This window comes from Cylas formicarius, unplaced genomic scaffold, assembly GCF_029955315.1.
Source record: "Cylas formicarius isolate icCylForm1 unplaced genomic scaffold, icCylForm1.1 PGA_scaffold_9__14_contigs__length_23061073, whole genome shotgun sequence".
Taxonomy (NCBI): domain Eukaryota; kingdom Metazoa; phylum Arthropoda; class Insecta; order Coleoptera; family Brentidae; genus Cylas; species Cylas formicarius.
Genome location: NW_026844365.1, coordinates 22,089,086 through 22,105,484, shown reverse-complemented (window position 1 = coordinate 22,105,484; position 16,399 = coordinate 22,089,086). Strand labels below are relative to the sequence as shown.

Sequence of the window (16,399 nt, the reverse complement as noted above, 5' to 3'; positions counted from 1 at the left end):
AAAGGCATCTTAACTAAAAAGTCATATACTTTAAAGCTGCTGCTACTACTACATGAAAGTGTGTTTCTATGGCAATTTCAACAACAATGAAATCTGGACGCTTATACTAAATACTGTAATACTCTTCTCTGCTAACGCTCTAGGAGACGCTATTTGAATCCTGTTCAAAGAAAAACTTCTACAGCCCAAATAACCTCTCTGAACCACACTTAAGCGCATCACTCTTTCACTGTCTTGCAGCCTTTAGATTAATATTCCGTACTAACTACGAATGCCATACACGAAACGTTCTCTTTCTAATTTTTTTCTATGCGCTACATTAACGAACAGGATCTAAACTTTTCTGTCTGTGTATTTTGTTAGCCACCTTAAAAAAAATAAAATAGGTATGCGAACCTAGAGGATATTTTCCATATTTTTCACAAATGGTGACAACAATTAATGCAAGTATTATTTTTAATAATAATCCATCTTTCGCTATGACACGAAAACATCGATTTTTTAATTCTAACTTTTCTCATAGAGCTTCCCTTTAGTCTCTATCTGTTCTTTAACTAAATCCCCGCCTTTTTGAAAAACCAACCTCTAAAAATAGTTAATTTTCTCTAATTTAAATTTGTACGTTTTACGCAATATGTGTGAATATTTTTGCTAGAGCATTTAGTTACTTAGTACGTGTCCTAATCAATATTTTAAAAATATAATTCTAATGATACGTGTTTACGATTTGAAGATAACGAAACATTCCCCAGTTTTATAAATGAGAGCTCACCGCCAAACTACCAAACATCACAGTACAAGCTACCGTACTACGCCCCCCTGGACAAAATCAGGTTAGTCAGCGTCATTAATTCTACCTGCGTTAACGAATAGCGTATTGTTAATTAAGGTTTAATACGCAGAAAGTTTAAGTAACAAATAATTGCAATGAAACTCACTAACATCATAAATTATTTTAAAAAAATTAGAACAGTTGGAATTTACTGGAGTAACCAATTTGGCACTAAAAATGGAAATTTTCGATACTCTACTTGGTGCCTACAATAAATTTTACTATTATTTTTAATGCAGAGACACAACGATTTTCTAGTTCTGAATTTGATCAGGGGTATATGACCATAGTTTACGCCGACTCTAAAAGGCATGCAGTCTATTGTTTTTGAACGCCCCATTTTGTGTATTATGTTCAAAACAGAGACTCTCTGGGCTTACGACTACAGCTACCAGCTACCACTTTCAATAATATTAACACAAAAAAAGTAGGTGGCATTTCTATAATACGTGCAAAGTTTATGTGAAACTGACTGGAAGACAGAGTAATGCACCAATATGTTACTAAACATATTTCGATAGAATTCCGTAAGAGCTTACCTCCAAGTTTCCTCATTTAGTCAGTCAAAGCATCAAATGGGAAATTCCAATCCAACATATGTAGTGGTGGAAATATATTAATCGCCTACGTTACCGATGGTACCCGACTGAAGCTTCTGCGTCTTCTTTACCCCACATGCCTACTTAAAAAGATACTGGTCTAAGTCTCAATATTCCTGTTAAAAAAAAGAGAGGTTCTATATTGCCATAAATATGTGTTTTCAAAATTTTACCTGAATGGTTCGTGATTCCTTATATATGCAGTGTTGGCAGCAATGTGGCGACGACTACGCTGAAACTTTGCATATCTCGTGTCCCCATGACTGGTCTGTTTCATATATCAAACCTCACCTCGCACGGGTTTGAACCTCCTTTAAAAAAAAAAACAGGCAGACTTATACTTATCATATCAAAGTAATACGAGGAACTTATATTTTATGCCAAAACTTATTTCATCACCTCCAAAGGGGAGTAGGGGTTTCTAAAGTATGGTAGGTACATCTCTTTCATTTTTTAATTAAAAAAGTGACACAATTACGCGACGTAACTCGATCCGGATCGTTAACGCGTCTCAAGATGGGGGTTTAGAGATGCTGAGGTCATTAAATTGATTCACTAATACCAGTACACATTGAAACCCCTTATTTCCAAAATAAAAAATTGTTAACTGTTAACACAACAAAAAAAACTATTTCCTCACCAATTATATTTCTGGGTCGTTTTCAGAATTTGTCCAACGTAGAATCCCAAGAGGATAGGGCCGCAATTTCGAAAAATGTTCATGTCTCCCCACTATGCATTTGTACAAGAAGCAGGGCTGGATTAACAGCAATTATATTCTTGTCAGTCAACATACAGCCACCGATTGAATTCTCGGATTCTGCTTTACTAGTTGCCATGGTCTGTCAAATATGTTACTTAAAAATTGTATATTTTTTTTTTACAAATAATATACCTTTCCTAAAATAATTCCGCCTTTGTCAAGTTGGACACGGGCACGTCTGTCCGCTTTGAAAAGCGCAGGGGTATGTATCTTCCAAAATGATCCAAGCAGGCTCGGATTGCCAGCAAATACACAACTCGCCGATTCAATTCTGAGATGTTGCTTCACGAGTCACCATGATCTGTCAAATATTTCAATTAAAAAAAAATCTATTATTTAGCAACAATATACCATTTTAAAAATAATTTCGTCTTTTTTCAAGTTCAACAGGACACGTGTGTTCGTTTCAGTTGGACAAGGGCACGTCTGTCCGCTTTGAAAAGCGCGGCGTATGTATCTTCCAAAATGATCCAAATTGTTAACCTTTTTTTGATTCCTCGTTCCCCGATTCAATTCTGAGATGTTGCTTCACGAGTTACCATGATCTGTCAAATATTTTAATTAAAAAAAATCTATTATTTAGCAACAATATACCTTTTTAAAAATAATTTCGTTTTTTTCAAGTTCAACAGGACACGTGTGTTCGTTTCGAAAGGTTTCGTAGTCTGTAGCTCTGTCGAATTCTCCAAAATTCGTTAAACCTTCAGATATTTTCAAAATTTGTCCAACGCAGACTTCCACTCACGCAGTTTCGAAAACTTTCTGGTCTCCCCGCCATGCATTTGTACACGAAGCCGTTCTGGACTATCAGCAAACCGCACATCCGTCATTTTTCTTCTCGGATTCCGCTTGACGAGTTACATCGATCTGTCAAATATTTAATGTAAAACAATCTTATCTATTACTTTTACAAAATATTAAGTACCTATTCAAAATTAGTAGCGCCTTTTCGAGTTCGAAAGGTTTCGTAGCCTATAGCCCTGCCGAAATGGCATTGCATTTGTACACGAAGCAGGGTCGGATTGTAAGCAAACAGCACCCCCGGTCACTTTTCTTCTCGGATTCTGCTTGACGAGTTACATCGATCTGTGGAATATTTAGCGAAAAAAAAAATTATCTATTACTTTTACCAAAAATGAAGTACCTTTTTTCTTTAAAACAGTTCGTCCTTTTCGAGTTTGAAAGGTTTCGTAGCCTATAGCCCTGCCGAAATGTCATTGCATTTGTACACGAAGCAGGGTCGGATTGTCAGCAAACACCACAAGCGTCACTTTTCTTCTCGGTTTCTGCTTGACGAATTACATCGATCGGTCAAATATTTAATATAAAAAATATCTATTTTACCAAAAATACGTACTCTTCTAAGATAAATTAGCTCTTTTCGAGTTTAAGAGGACGCGTATGTCAACTGTAGGATGTTTTATTATTATATTTTCCAGTGTCTATAAATTAATAAACAACAGAAGCTTCCGAATACAAAAATTTCAACATGAGTTTTTTTTTCTTGAAACTTAAAAGTTCTAACCCCTAAAACCATATTTTTAATACGCTGGCGGACGTATAACAATCCCCAAAAATTACCATATTTAAATTGTTACTATTGACATATTTCTATTCCGAACTTAACTCAATACATGCAAAAAAAAAACTAGCGAATGTTATTTATTATCTCCGATGGGTGGATGATTGAGAAACGTTTAAATAAATCTACCTTTCTGTCTCTCTTTTTCTATATAGGTCACTCATTCTCTCTATCTGTTACTTTCCACAATCCGAATTTACACTTGGCCCCCCAAAAATCTTGTAAAATTTTATCTGCTTAACTTCTTCGCGTTGTTCATATGGCTGAATTTTTTGGGAGATATATCGTGCGTTATTTCTATTAAAATTCTGTTTCCTTTTTACCTACTTCAAAAACGTAAGCGAGCATTTTTGGTTGTTTTATTAAACAAAAATTGATACTAAACAAGATCCGTATCTCCGACCTCAGCCTCCTTTGATCACTCCCCAATTTTTTTTAATTAAGTATAGAAACCTCGTCGAACATATACATAATACTAGGTCAAAATGTTACGCGGTTACTCATTAAAGTCGCAATTCCGAAAGCTTCTTACCTATCTTTTTCCAGTCTTTTTTGTTTTATTTATCCGTATATGAAACACACATTGAACACAAAACTTAAACTCGTTGGCGATATTGCATTAAGCAACAAACGCGTATAACAGAAACGAACCCTTAACACAAACGCTTCTTTAAACTTCGACTGACACGTGAAACAACCCGCATTCCTACGAAAGGCAGGTAAACCAAGCAGGTCAAATTTTAAGCTACCCTCCAGTGTCGTCGTAGGTTGGGGCATAGTAAATAGCGAATACAACAAAGCGGTAATTTATAATAATTTAATTTGCATTTTATTTAACTTAAGTTGTTTTGTAGAAAATGAGACATTCCTACAATTAATCAATATACTACGAGTACTTTTCCGCTTAATTACTATTTTTGAGAAACAAAAGGAAACGTTAGAATCCATTCAAACTTTTTCGGTTTTCATGATATCTCGCGTTTATTTAGAAGCTTATGGACTGTGGCCTTAACCAGACGTTTCCAAAGCCTGGTTTGATGTTATGTATATAAATCTTAACAAACACGAAAAATAGAGTTATATTGGCCACCGAAAATCTGAATTTATGTTTAAAAATGTAACTTCCCGTATTTAAACTATTGCCTGCATCGGCGCCTATATTTTATAGTTTTTTTTTTGTATCCTATTTTTTTTGTTTTGCTTGCAAATGTGTGTCCATTTTTCGGGTACTGAATTTTTTTTTCTCAAATTATTACAAATTACTCAAAACGGAGTTAAAAAGAGACGAGGAGAAAAGGGAAGAACCCTTATTTCTCCGACACTGACCTCCGATGTTTATAAAAATTGACGCCTTGACACCCTCCCCGTGAATATTTTACAAAGGATTTTTAAAATTTAACTTCCAAATAAGGCATACTCTCGCCTAGTGTCACAGTTTTGGGCCCCATTTTGCTATGGTTAGACAGGTTTATTCTTGTACATTGTCGGGACAAAAGAAGCATCTCCTTCATCCAAATTGACTTTTTCATACCTAATATAACAGCTGCCGGGCATCATCTCGCCTTAATTGTTTCTATTGAATTAATTTTAGTTACAAAAAATTAGATGATCGTCAAAATTGGCATAAAAAGATAATCAAGATTTAATTAAAACAAGAATATGCACAAAAGAAAAGAGATAAACTCAGACACGGGAAACAAGGAAATATCGCTGAAACGGCAACTGATCTAGCGCGCGCCTTTTTTAAAAATAATAATTTTTCAAAAGAATTCTAGGCTAAGCTAAATACCTGGTGCAACAAAATATTGAAGGATCTTCATGATCCTACCTGTGAGCGAGTAGAAAATTATTTGCAAAGAGGATAAAGGTATATCTTAATATAAATAGTTTCACTATTGATAATATGTCCCCTTTTAAAATGGCGCATTATTTGATACGTACTTTTTTCTTGTCAGAGCTTGTCTAAAAAAAAAAAATCGGGATGGATGGAGGTTCTCCGTCAGGTTTTTTTTCTGTCGAAACAAGTATGTGCGGCGTTCGCTTTGGATCTGGGGAATGGGTGGGGTTATACATATATAAGCTATAAGAAATTTTAATTTTTTATTCAGTTTCCACTCATACAATTTCGTGATAAGTGCAGAGTGAGAAAAATGTCCGAAGTCAAAATTATCCAACGCAAGCATTGGATTCGTGGGGAAGATTTGTGGTCAATGCGGAAATAATCCGCGAACAAAAATACATTTACGAGGCAGCAATTACGCTGCCGGAATTCGGACTAGAAATTACCTCAGGTCTTAGCCCAGCAAGAATCTTCGCTCCGGCAGTGAAAGTGAGCTTTATCCCCTACGTTTTGGCGGAGAAAGAATTAATTTCATAGCTTTTGTCAAAAACCGATTTTGTGCGACTTATGCTCACTGCATCGCCAGCTTTGAACTTTGACTTTTGCACTGCAAATTTTTTTTTGGTAAATTATATGCGAGAATCTCCGTTGTTGGGGTAATTTCTGATGGTTTCATTCCGGTGGTACTATGTTTTTTTTGGTTATATTTTGTTGTTTTTTTTTTCTTTAATAAAGTTATTTTACGCAATTACTTGTTTTTTTTTTTACTTTTTTTATGGGGGTAAGGATAAAACATACACACACATTGAATTTTAAAAATATATTTATTATTATTAGTTTACAGGTAAATTTCTATTAAAACACAGGTATGTCCCATGCTATCCTTTTGTTGATATCTTGTTTTATCTGCATTTTTCCAAAACGCATGTAGTCCTCCATGCAGTAGCTCTGCTCACTCTCTTCTGTAGAACATAAATATTCAATATGCGGAAAGATTTTGGCGTCTTCCAGTAAATTTTCATGTATAGTCAAATACAATATTCTATCGTAGTACTCGTAAAAGTTCAAACGAGACAGTATTCGTATTCTTTTAAATACCAATTTGCTTATGGTAATTAATTCCTGTACCCAGTCTTTCGAAATATAGAGTATACCCTCGCTATTTTCAATCTTGACCAAGACTTCACCATCACATTGTAGACAGCTGAGTTTGAAGCAGGTTAAATACATAACTTTACCAGTCGGGCCTACTAACAATAACAATGGAAGCTGTTGTATTAATTCTGTGAAGTCTATCTCGTCGAACGAAATGCTTCTTTTCTCCGCCAAAACGTAGGGGATAAAGCTCACTTTCACTGCCGGAGCGAAGATTCTTGCTGGGCTAAGACCTGAGGTAATTTCTAGTCCGAATTCCGGCAGCGTAATTGCTGCCTCGTAAATGTATTTTTGTTCGCGGATTATTTCCGTATTGACCGCAAATCTTCCCCACGAATCCAATGCTTGCGTTGGATAATTTTCGACTTCGGACATTTTTCTCACTCTGCACTTATCACGAAATTGTATGAGTGGAAACTGAATAAAAAATTAAAATTTCTTATAGCTTATATATGTATAACCCCACCCATTCCGCAGATCCAAAGCGAACGCCGCACATACTTGTTTCGACAGGAAAAAAACCTGACGGAGAACCTCCATCCATCCCGATTTTTTTTTTTTTAGACAAGCTCTGACAAGAAAAAAGTACGTATCAAATAATGCGCCATTTTAAAAGGGGACATATTATCAATAGTGAAACTATTTATATTAAGATATACCTTTATCCTCTTTGCAAATAATTTTCTACTCGCTCACAGGTAGGATCATGAAGATCCTTCAATATTTTGTTGCACCAGGTATTTAGCTTAGCCTAGAATTCTTTTGAAAAATTATTATTTTTAAAAAAGGCGCGCGCTAGATCAGTTGCCGTTTCAGCGATATTTCCTTGTTTCCCGTGTCGGAGTTTATCTCTTTTCTTTTGTGCATATTCTTGTTTTAATTAAATCTTGATTATCTTTTTATGCCAATTTTGACGATCATCTAATTTTTTGTAACTAAAAATAATTCAATAGAAACAATTAAGGCGAGATGATGCCCGGCAGCTGTTATATTAGGTATGAAAAAGTCAATTTGGATGAAGGAGATGCTTCTTTTGTCCCGACAATGTACAAGAATAAACCTGTCTAACCATAGCAAAATGGGGCCCAAAACTGTGACACTAGGCGAGAGTATGCGTTATTTGGAAGTTAAATTTTAAGAATCCTTTGTAAAATATTCACGGGGAGGGTGTCAAGGCGTCAATTTTTATAAACATCGGAGGTCAGTGTCGGAGAAATAAGGGTTCTTCCCTTTTCTCCTCGTCTCTTTTTAACTCCGTTTTGAGTAATTTGTAATAATTTCAGAAAAAAAAATTCAGTACCCGAAAAATGGACACACATTTGCAAGCAAAACAAAAAAAATAGGATACAAAAAAAAAACTATAAAATATAGGCGCCAATGCAGGCAATAGTTTAAATACGGGAAGTTACATTTTTAAACATAAATTCAGATTTTCGGTGGCAATATAACTCTATTTTTCGTGTTTGTTAAGATTTATATACATAATATCAAACCAGGCTTTGGAAACGTCTGGTTAAGGCCACAGGCCATTAGCTTCTAAATAAACGCGAGATATCATGAAAACCGAAAAAGTTTGAATGGAGTCTAACGTTTCCTTTTGTTTCTCAAAAATAGTAATTAAGCGGAAAAGTACTCGTAGTATATTGATTAATTGTAGAAATGTCTCATTTTCTACAAAACAACTTAAGTTAAATAAAATGCAAATTAAATTATTATAAATTACCGCTTTGTTGTATTCGCTATTTACTATGCCCCAACCTACGACGACACTGGAGGGTAGCTTAAAATTTGACCTGCTTGGTTTACCTGCCTTTCGTAGGAATGCGGGTTGTTTCACGTGTCAGTCGAAGTTTAAAGAAGCGTTTGTGTTAAGGGTTCGTTTCTGTTATCCGCGTTTGTTGCTTAATGCAATATCGCCAACGAGTTTAAGTTTTGTGTTCAAAGTGTGTTTCATATACGGATAAATAAAACAAAAAAGACTGGAAAAAGATAGGTAAGAAGCTTTCGGAATTGCGACTTTAATGAGTAACCGCGTAACATTTTGACCTAGTATTATGTATATGTTCGACGAGGTTTCTATACTTAATTAAAAAAAAAATTGGGGAGTGATCAAAGGAGGCTGAGGTCGGAGATACGGATCTTGTTTAGTATCAATTTTTGTTTAATAAAACAACCAAAAATGCTCGCTTACGTTTTTGAAGTAGGTAAAAAGGAAACAGAATTTTAATAGAAATAACGTACGATATATCTCCCAAAAAATTCAGCCATATGAACAACGCGAAGAAGTTAAGCAGATAAAATTTTACAAGATTTTTGGGGGGCCAAGTGTAAATTCGGATTGTGGAAAGTAACAGATAGAGAGAATGAGTGACCTATATAGAAAAAGACAGACAGAAAGGTAGATTTATTTAAACGTTTCTCAATCATCCACCCATCGGGAGATAATAAATAACATTCGCTAGTTTTTTTTTTGCATGTATTGAGTTAAGTTCGGAATAGGGGATTGTTATACGTCCGCCAGCGTATTAAAAATATGGTTTTAGGGGTTAGAACTTTTAAGTTTCAAGAAAAAAAAAACTCATGTTGAAATTTTTGTATTCGGAAGCTTCTGTTGTTTATTAATTTATAGACACTGGAAAATATAATAATAAAACATCCTACAGTTGACATACGTGTCCTCTTAAACTCGAAAAGAGCTAATTTATCTTAGAAGAGTACGTATTTTTGGTAAAATAGATATTTTTTATATTAAATATTTGACCGATCGATGTAATTCGTCAAGCAGAAACCGAGAAGAAAAGTGACGCTTGTGGTGTTTGCTGACAATCCGACCCTGCTTCGTGTACAAATGCAATGACATTTCGGCAGGGCTATAGGCTACGAAACCTTTCAAACTCGAAAAGGACGAACTGTTTTAAAGAAAAAAGGTACTTCATTTTTGGTAAAAGTAATAGATAATTTTTTTTACGCTAAATATTTAACAGATCGATGTAACTCGTCATGCAGAATCCGAGAAGAAAAGTCACCGGGGGGTGCTGTTTGCTTACAATCCGACCCTGCTTCGTGTACAAATGCAATGCCATTTCGGCAGGGCTATAGGCTACGAAACCTTTCGAACTCGAAAAGGCGCTACTAATTTTGAATAGGTACTTAATATTGGGTAAAAGTAATAGATAAGATTGTTTTACATTAAATATTTGACAGATCGATGTAACTCGTCAAGCGGAATCCGAGAAGAAAAATGACGGATGTGCTGTTTGCTGATAGTCCAGAACGGCTTCGTGTACAAATGCATGGCGGGGAGACCAGAAAGTTTTCGAAACTGCGTGAGTGGAAGTGTGCGTTGGACAAATTTTGAAAATATCTGAAGGTTTAACGAATTTTGGAGAATTCGACAGAGCTACAGACTACGAAACCTTTCGAAACGAACACACGTGTCTTTACCAGTCGGACCTGCTAACAATAACAGTGGAAGCTGTTGTATTAATTCTGTGAAGTCTATCTCGTCGAACGAAATGCTTCTTTTCTCCGACAAAACGTAGGGGAGAAAGCTCACTTTCACTGCCGGAGCGAAGATTCTTGTTGGGCTAAGACCTGAGGTAATTTCTAGTCCGAATTCCGGCAGCGTAATTGCTGCCTCGTAAATGTATTTTTCTTCGCGGATTATTTCCGCATTGACCACAAATCTTCCCCACGAATCCAATGCTTGCGTTGGATAATTTTCGACTTCGGACATTTTTCTCACTCTGCACTTATCACGAAATTGTATGAGTGGAAACTGAACAAAAAAATTAAAATTTCTTATAGCTTATATATGTATAACCCCACCCATTCCCCAGATCCAAAGCGAACGCCCCACAAACTTGTTTCGACAGGAAAAAAACCTGACGGAGAACCTCCATCCATCCCACTTTTTTTTTTTAGACAAGCTCTGACAAGAAAAAAGTACGTATCAAATAATGCGCCATTTTAAAAGGGGACATATTATCAATAGTGAAACTATTTATATTAAGATATACCATTATCCTCTTTGCAAATAATTTTCTACTCGCTCACAGGTAGGATCATGAAGATCCTTCAATATTTTGTTGCACCAGGTATTTAGCTTAGCCTAGAATTCTTTTGAAAAATTATTATTTTTAAAAAAGGCGTGCGCTAGATCAGTTCCCGTTTCAGCGATATTTCCTTGTTTCCCGTGTCGGAGTTTATCTCTTTTCTTTTGTGCATATTCTTGTTTTAATTAAATCTTGATTATCTTTTTATGCCAATTTTGACGATCATCTAATTTTTTGTAACTAAAATTAATTCAATAGAAACAATTAAGGCGAGATGATGCCCGGCAGCTGTTGTATTAGGTATGAAAAAGTCAATTTGGATGAAGGAGATGCTTCTTTTGTCCCGACAATGTACAAGAATAAACCTGTCTAACCATAGCAAAATGGGGCCCAAAACTGTGACACTAGGCGAGAGTATGCGTTATTTGGAAGTTAAATTTTAAAAATCCTTTGTAAAATATTCACGGGGAGGGTGTCAAGGCGTCAATTTTTATAAACATCGGAGGTCAGTGTCGGAGAAATAAGGGTTCTTCCCTTTTCTCCTCGTCTCTTTTTAACTCCGTTTTGAGTAATTTGTAATAATTTGAGAAAAAAAAATTCAGTACCCGAAAAATGGACACACATTTGCAAGCAAAACAAAAAAAAAATAGGATACAAAAAAAAACTATAAAATATAGGCTCCAATGCAGGCAATAGTTTAAATACGGGAAGTTACATTTTTAAACATAAATTCAGATTTTCGGTGGCAATATAACTCTATTTTTCGTGTTTGTTAAGATTTATATACATAATATCAAACCAGGCTTTGGAAACGTCTGGTTAAGGCCACAGGCCATTAGCTTCAAAATAAACGCGAGATATCATGAAAACCGAAAAAGTTTGAATGGAGTCTAACGTTTCCTTTTGTTTCTCAAAAATAGTAATTAAGCGGAAAAGTACTCGTAGTATATTGATTAATTGTAGAAATGTCTCATTTTCTACAAAACAACTTAAGTTAAATAAAATGCAAATTAAATTATTATAAATTACCGCTTTGTTGTATTCGCTATTTACTATGCCCCAACCTACGACGACACTGGAGGGTAGCTTAAAATTTGACCTGCTTGGTTTACCTGCCTTTCGTAGGAATGCGGGTTGTTTCACGTGTCAGTCGAAGTTTAAAGAAGCGTTTGTGTTAAGGGTTCGTTTCTGTTATCCGCGTTTGTTGCTTAATGCAATATCGCCAACGAGTTTAAGTTTTGTGTTCAAAGTGTGTTTCATATACGGATAAATAAAACAAAAAAGACTGGAAAAAGATAGGTAAGAAGCTTTCGGAATTGCGACTTTAATGAGTAACCGCGTAACATTTTGACCTAGTATTATGTATATGTTCGACGAGGTTTCTATACTTAATTAAAAAAAAATTGGGGAGTGATCAAAGGAGGCTGAGGTCGGAGATACGGATCTTGTTTAGTATCAATTTTTGTTTAATAAAACAACCGAAAATGCTCGCTTACGTTTTTGAAGTAGGTAAAAAGGAAACAGAATTTTAATAGAAATAACGTACGATATATCTCCCAAAAAATTCAGCCATATGAACAACGCGAAGAAGTTAAGCAGATAAAATTTTACAAGATTTTTGGGGGGGCAAGTGTAAATTCGGATTGTGGAAAGTAACAGATAGAGAGAATGAGTGACCTATATAGAAAAAGAGAGACAGAAAGGTAGATTTATTTAAACGTTTCTCAATCATCCACCCATCGGGAGATAATAAATAACATTCGCTAGTTTTTTTTTTTGCATGTATTGAGTTAAGTTCGGAATAGGGGATTGTTATACGTCCGCCAGCGTATTAAAAATATGGTTTTAGGGGTTAGAACTTTTAAGTTTCAAGAAAAAAAAACTCATGTTGAAATTTTTGTATTCGGAAGCTTCTGTTGTTTATTAATTTATAGACACTGGAAAATATAATAATAAAACATCCTACAGTTGACATACGCGTCCTCTTAAACTCGAAAAGAGCTAATTTATCTTAGAAGAGTACGTATTTTTGGTAAAATAGATATTTTTTATATTAAATATTTGACCGATCAATGTAATTCGTCAAGCAGAAACCGAGAAGAAAAGTGACGCTTGTGGTGTTTGCTGACAATCCGACCCTGCTTCGTGTACAAATGCAATGACATTTCGGCAGGGCTATAGGCTACGAAACCTTTCAAACTCGAAAAGGACGAACTGTTTTAAAGAAAAAAGGTACTTCATTTTTGGTAAAAGTAATAGATAATTTTTTTTTCGCTAAATATTCCACAGATCGATGTAACTCGTCAAGCAGAATCCGAGAAGAAAAGTGACCGGGGGTGCTGTTTGCTTACAATCCGACCCTGCTTCGTGTACAAATGCAATGCCATTTCGGCAGGGCTATAGGCTACGAAACCTTTCGAACTCGAAAAGGCGCTACTAATTTTGAATAGGTACTTAATATTGGGTAAAAGTAATAGATAAGATTGTTTTACATTAAATATTTGACAGATCGATGTAACTCGTCAAGCGGAATCCGAGAAGAAAAATGACGGATGTGCGGTTTGCTGATAGTCCAGAACGGCTTCGTGTACAAATGCATGGCGGGGAGACCAGAAAGTTTTCGAAACTGCGTGAGTGGAAGTCTGCGTTGGACAAATTTTGAAAATATCTGAAGGTTTAACGAATTTTGGAGAATTCGACAGAGCTACAGACTACGAAACCTTTCGAAACGAACACACGTGTCCTGTTGAACTTGAAAAAAACGAAATTATTTTTAAAAAGGTATATTGTTGCTAAATAATAGATTTTTTTTAATTAAAATATTTGACAGATCATGGTAACTCGTGAAGCAACATCTCAGAATTGAATCGGGGAACGAGGAATCAAAAAAAGGTTAACAATTTGGATCATTTTGGAAGATACATACGCCGCGCTTTTCAAAGCGGACAGACGTGCCCTTGTCCAACTGAAACGAACACACGTGTCCTGTTGAACTTGAAAAAAGACGAAATTATTTTTAAAAAGGTATATTGTTGCTAAATAATAGATTTTTTTTTAATTGAAATATTTGACAGATCATGGTAACTCGTGAAGCAACATCTCAGAATTGAATCGGCGAGTTGTGTATTTGCTGGCAATCCGAGCCTGCTTGGATCATTTTGGAAGATACATACCCCTGCGCTTTTCAAAGCGGACAGACGTGCCCGTGTCCAACTTGACAAAGGCGGAATTATTTTAGGAAAGGTATATTATTTGTAAAAAAAAAATATACAATTTTTAAGTAACATATTTGACAGACCATGGCAACTAGTAAAGCAGAATCCGAGAATTCAATCGGTGGCTGTATGTTGACTGACAAGAATATAATTGCTGTTAATCCAGCCCTGCTTCTTGTACAAATGCATAGTGGGGAGACATGAACATTTTTCGAAATTGCGGCCCTATCCTCTTGGGATTCTACGTTGGACAAATTCTGAAAACGACCCAGAAATATAATTGGTGAGAAAATAGTTTTTTTTGTTGTGTTAACAGTTAACAATTTTTTATTTTGGAAATAAGGGGTTTCAATGTGTACTGGTATTAGTGAATCAATTTAATGACCTCAGCATCTCTAAACCCCCATCTTGAGACGCGTTAACGATCCGGATCGAGTTACGTCGCGTAATTGTGTCACTTTTTTAATTAAAAAATGAAAGAGATGTACCTACCATACTTTAGAAACCCCTACTCCCCTTTGGAGGTGATGAAATAAGTTTTGGCATAAAATATAAGTTCCTCGTATTACTTTGATATGATAAGTATAAGTCTGCCTGTTTTTTTTTTTAAAGGAGGTTCAAACCCGTGCGAGCTGAGGTTTGATATATGAAACAGACCAGTCATGGGGACACGAGATATGCAAAGTTTCAGCGTAGTCGTCGCCACATTGCTGCCAACACTGCATATATAAGGAATCACGAACCATTCAGGTAAAATTTTGAAAACACATATTTATGGCAATATAGAACCTCTCTTTTTTTTAACAGGAATATTGAGACTTAGACCAGTATCTTTTTAAGTAGGCATGTGGGGTAAAGAAGACGCAGAAGCTTCAGTCGGGTACCATCGGTAACGTAGGCGATTAATATATTTCCACCACTACATATGTTGGATTGGAATTTCCCATTTGATGCTTTGACTGACTAAATGAGGAAACTTGGAGGTAAGCTCTTACGGAATTCTATCGAAATATGTTTAGTAACATATTGGTGCATTACTCTGTCTTCCAGTCAGTTTCACATAAACTTTGCACGTATTATAGAAATGCCACCTACTTTTTTTGTGTTAATATTATTGAAAGTAGTAGCTGGTAGCTGTAGTCGTAAGCCCAGAGAGTCTCTGTTTTGAACATAATACACAAAATGGGGCGTTCAAAAACAATAGACTGCATGCCTTTTAGAGTCGGCGTAAACTATGGTCATATACCCCTGATCAAATTCAGAACTAGAAAATCGTTGTGTCTCTGCATTAAAAATAATAGTAAAATTTATTGTAGGCACCAAGTAGAGTATCGAAAATTTCCATTTTTAGTGCCAAATTGGTTACTCCAGTAAATTCCAACTGTTCTAATTTTTTTAAAATAATTTATGATGTTAGTGAGTTTCATTGCAATTATTTGTTACTTAAACTTTCTGCGTATTAAACCTTAATTAACAATACGCTATTCGTTAACGCAGGTAGAATTAATGACGCTGACTAACCTGATTTTGTCCAGGGGGGCGTAGTACGGTAGCTTGTACTGTGATGTTTGGTAGTTTGGCGGTGAGCTCTCATTTATAAAACTGGGGAATGTTTCGTTATCTTCAAATCGTAAACACGTATCATTAGAATTATATTTTTAAAATATTGATTAGGACACGTACTAAGTAACTAAATGCTCTAGCAAAAATATTCACACATATTGCGTAAAACGTACAAATTTAAATTAGAGAAAATTAACTATTTTTAGAGGTTGGTTTTTCAAAAAGGCGGGGATTTAGTTAAAGAACAGATAGAGACTAAAGGGAAGCTCTATGAGAAAAGTTAGAATTAAAAAATCGATGTTTTCGTGTCATAGCGAAAGATGGATTATTATTAAAAATAATACTTGCATTAATTGTTGTCACCATTTGTGAAAAATATGGAAAATATCCTCTAGGTTCGCATACCTATTTTATTTTTTTTAAGGTGGCTAACAAAATACACAGACAGAAAAGTTTAGATCCTGTTCGTTAATGTAGCGCATAGAAAAAAATTAGAAAGAGAATGTTTCGTGTATGGCATACGTAGTTAGTACGGAATATTAATCTGAAGGCTGCAAGACAGTGAAAGAGTGATGCGCTTAAGTGTGGTTCAGAGAGGTTATTTGGGCTGTAGAAGTTTTTCTTTGAACAGGGTTCAAATAGCGTCTCCTAGAGCGTTAGCAGAGAAGAGTATTACAGTATTTAGTATAAGCGTCCAGATTTCATTGTTGTTGAAATTGCCATAGAAACACACTTTCATGTAGTAGTAGCAGCAGCTTTAAAGTATATGACTTTTTAGTTAAGATGCCTTTCGAG

The 16,399-nt window shown here is 35.3% G+C and overlaps 1 long non-coding RNA gene across 1 annotated transcript; it reads right to left on the bottom strand.

Moving 5' to 3' along the window:
- Positions 1-1,319: 1,319 nt before the first annotated feature.
- On the bottom strand, positions 1,320-2,206 carry LOC132707777 (uncharacterized). The gene is made up of 3 exons (XR_009619776.1): positions 2,072-2,206; positions 1,605-1,742; positions 1,320-1,547 (listed from the first exon to the last, which is right to left on the bottom strand). It is a non-coding gene; the product is annotated as an uncharacterized LOC132707777 (long non-coding RNA).
- Between the last annotated feature and the right edge of the window lie 14,193 nt (positions 2,207-16,399).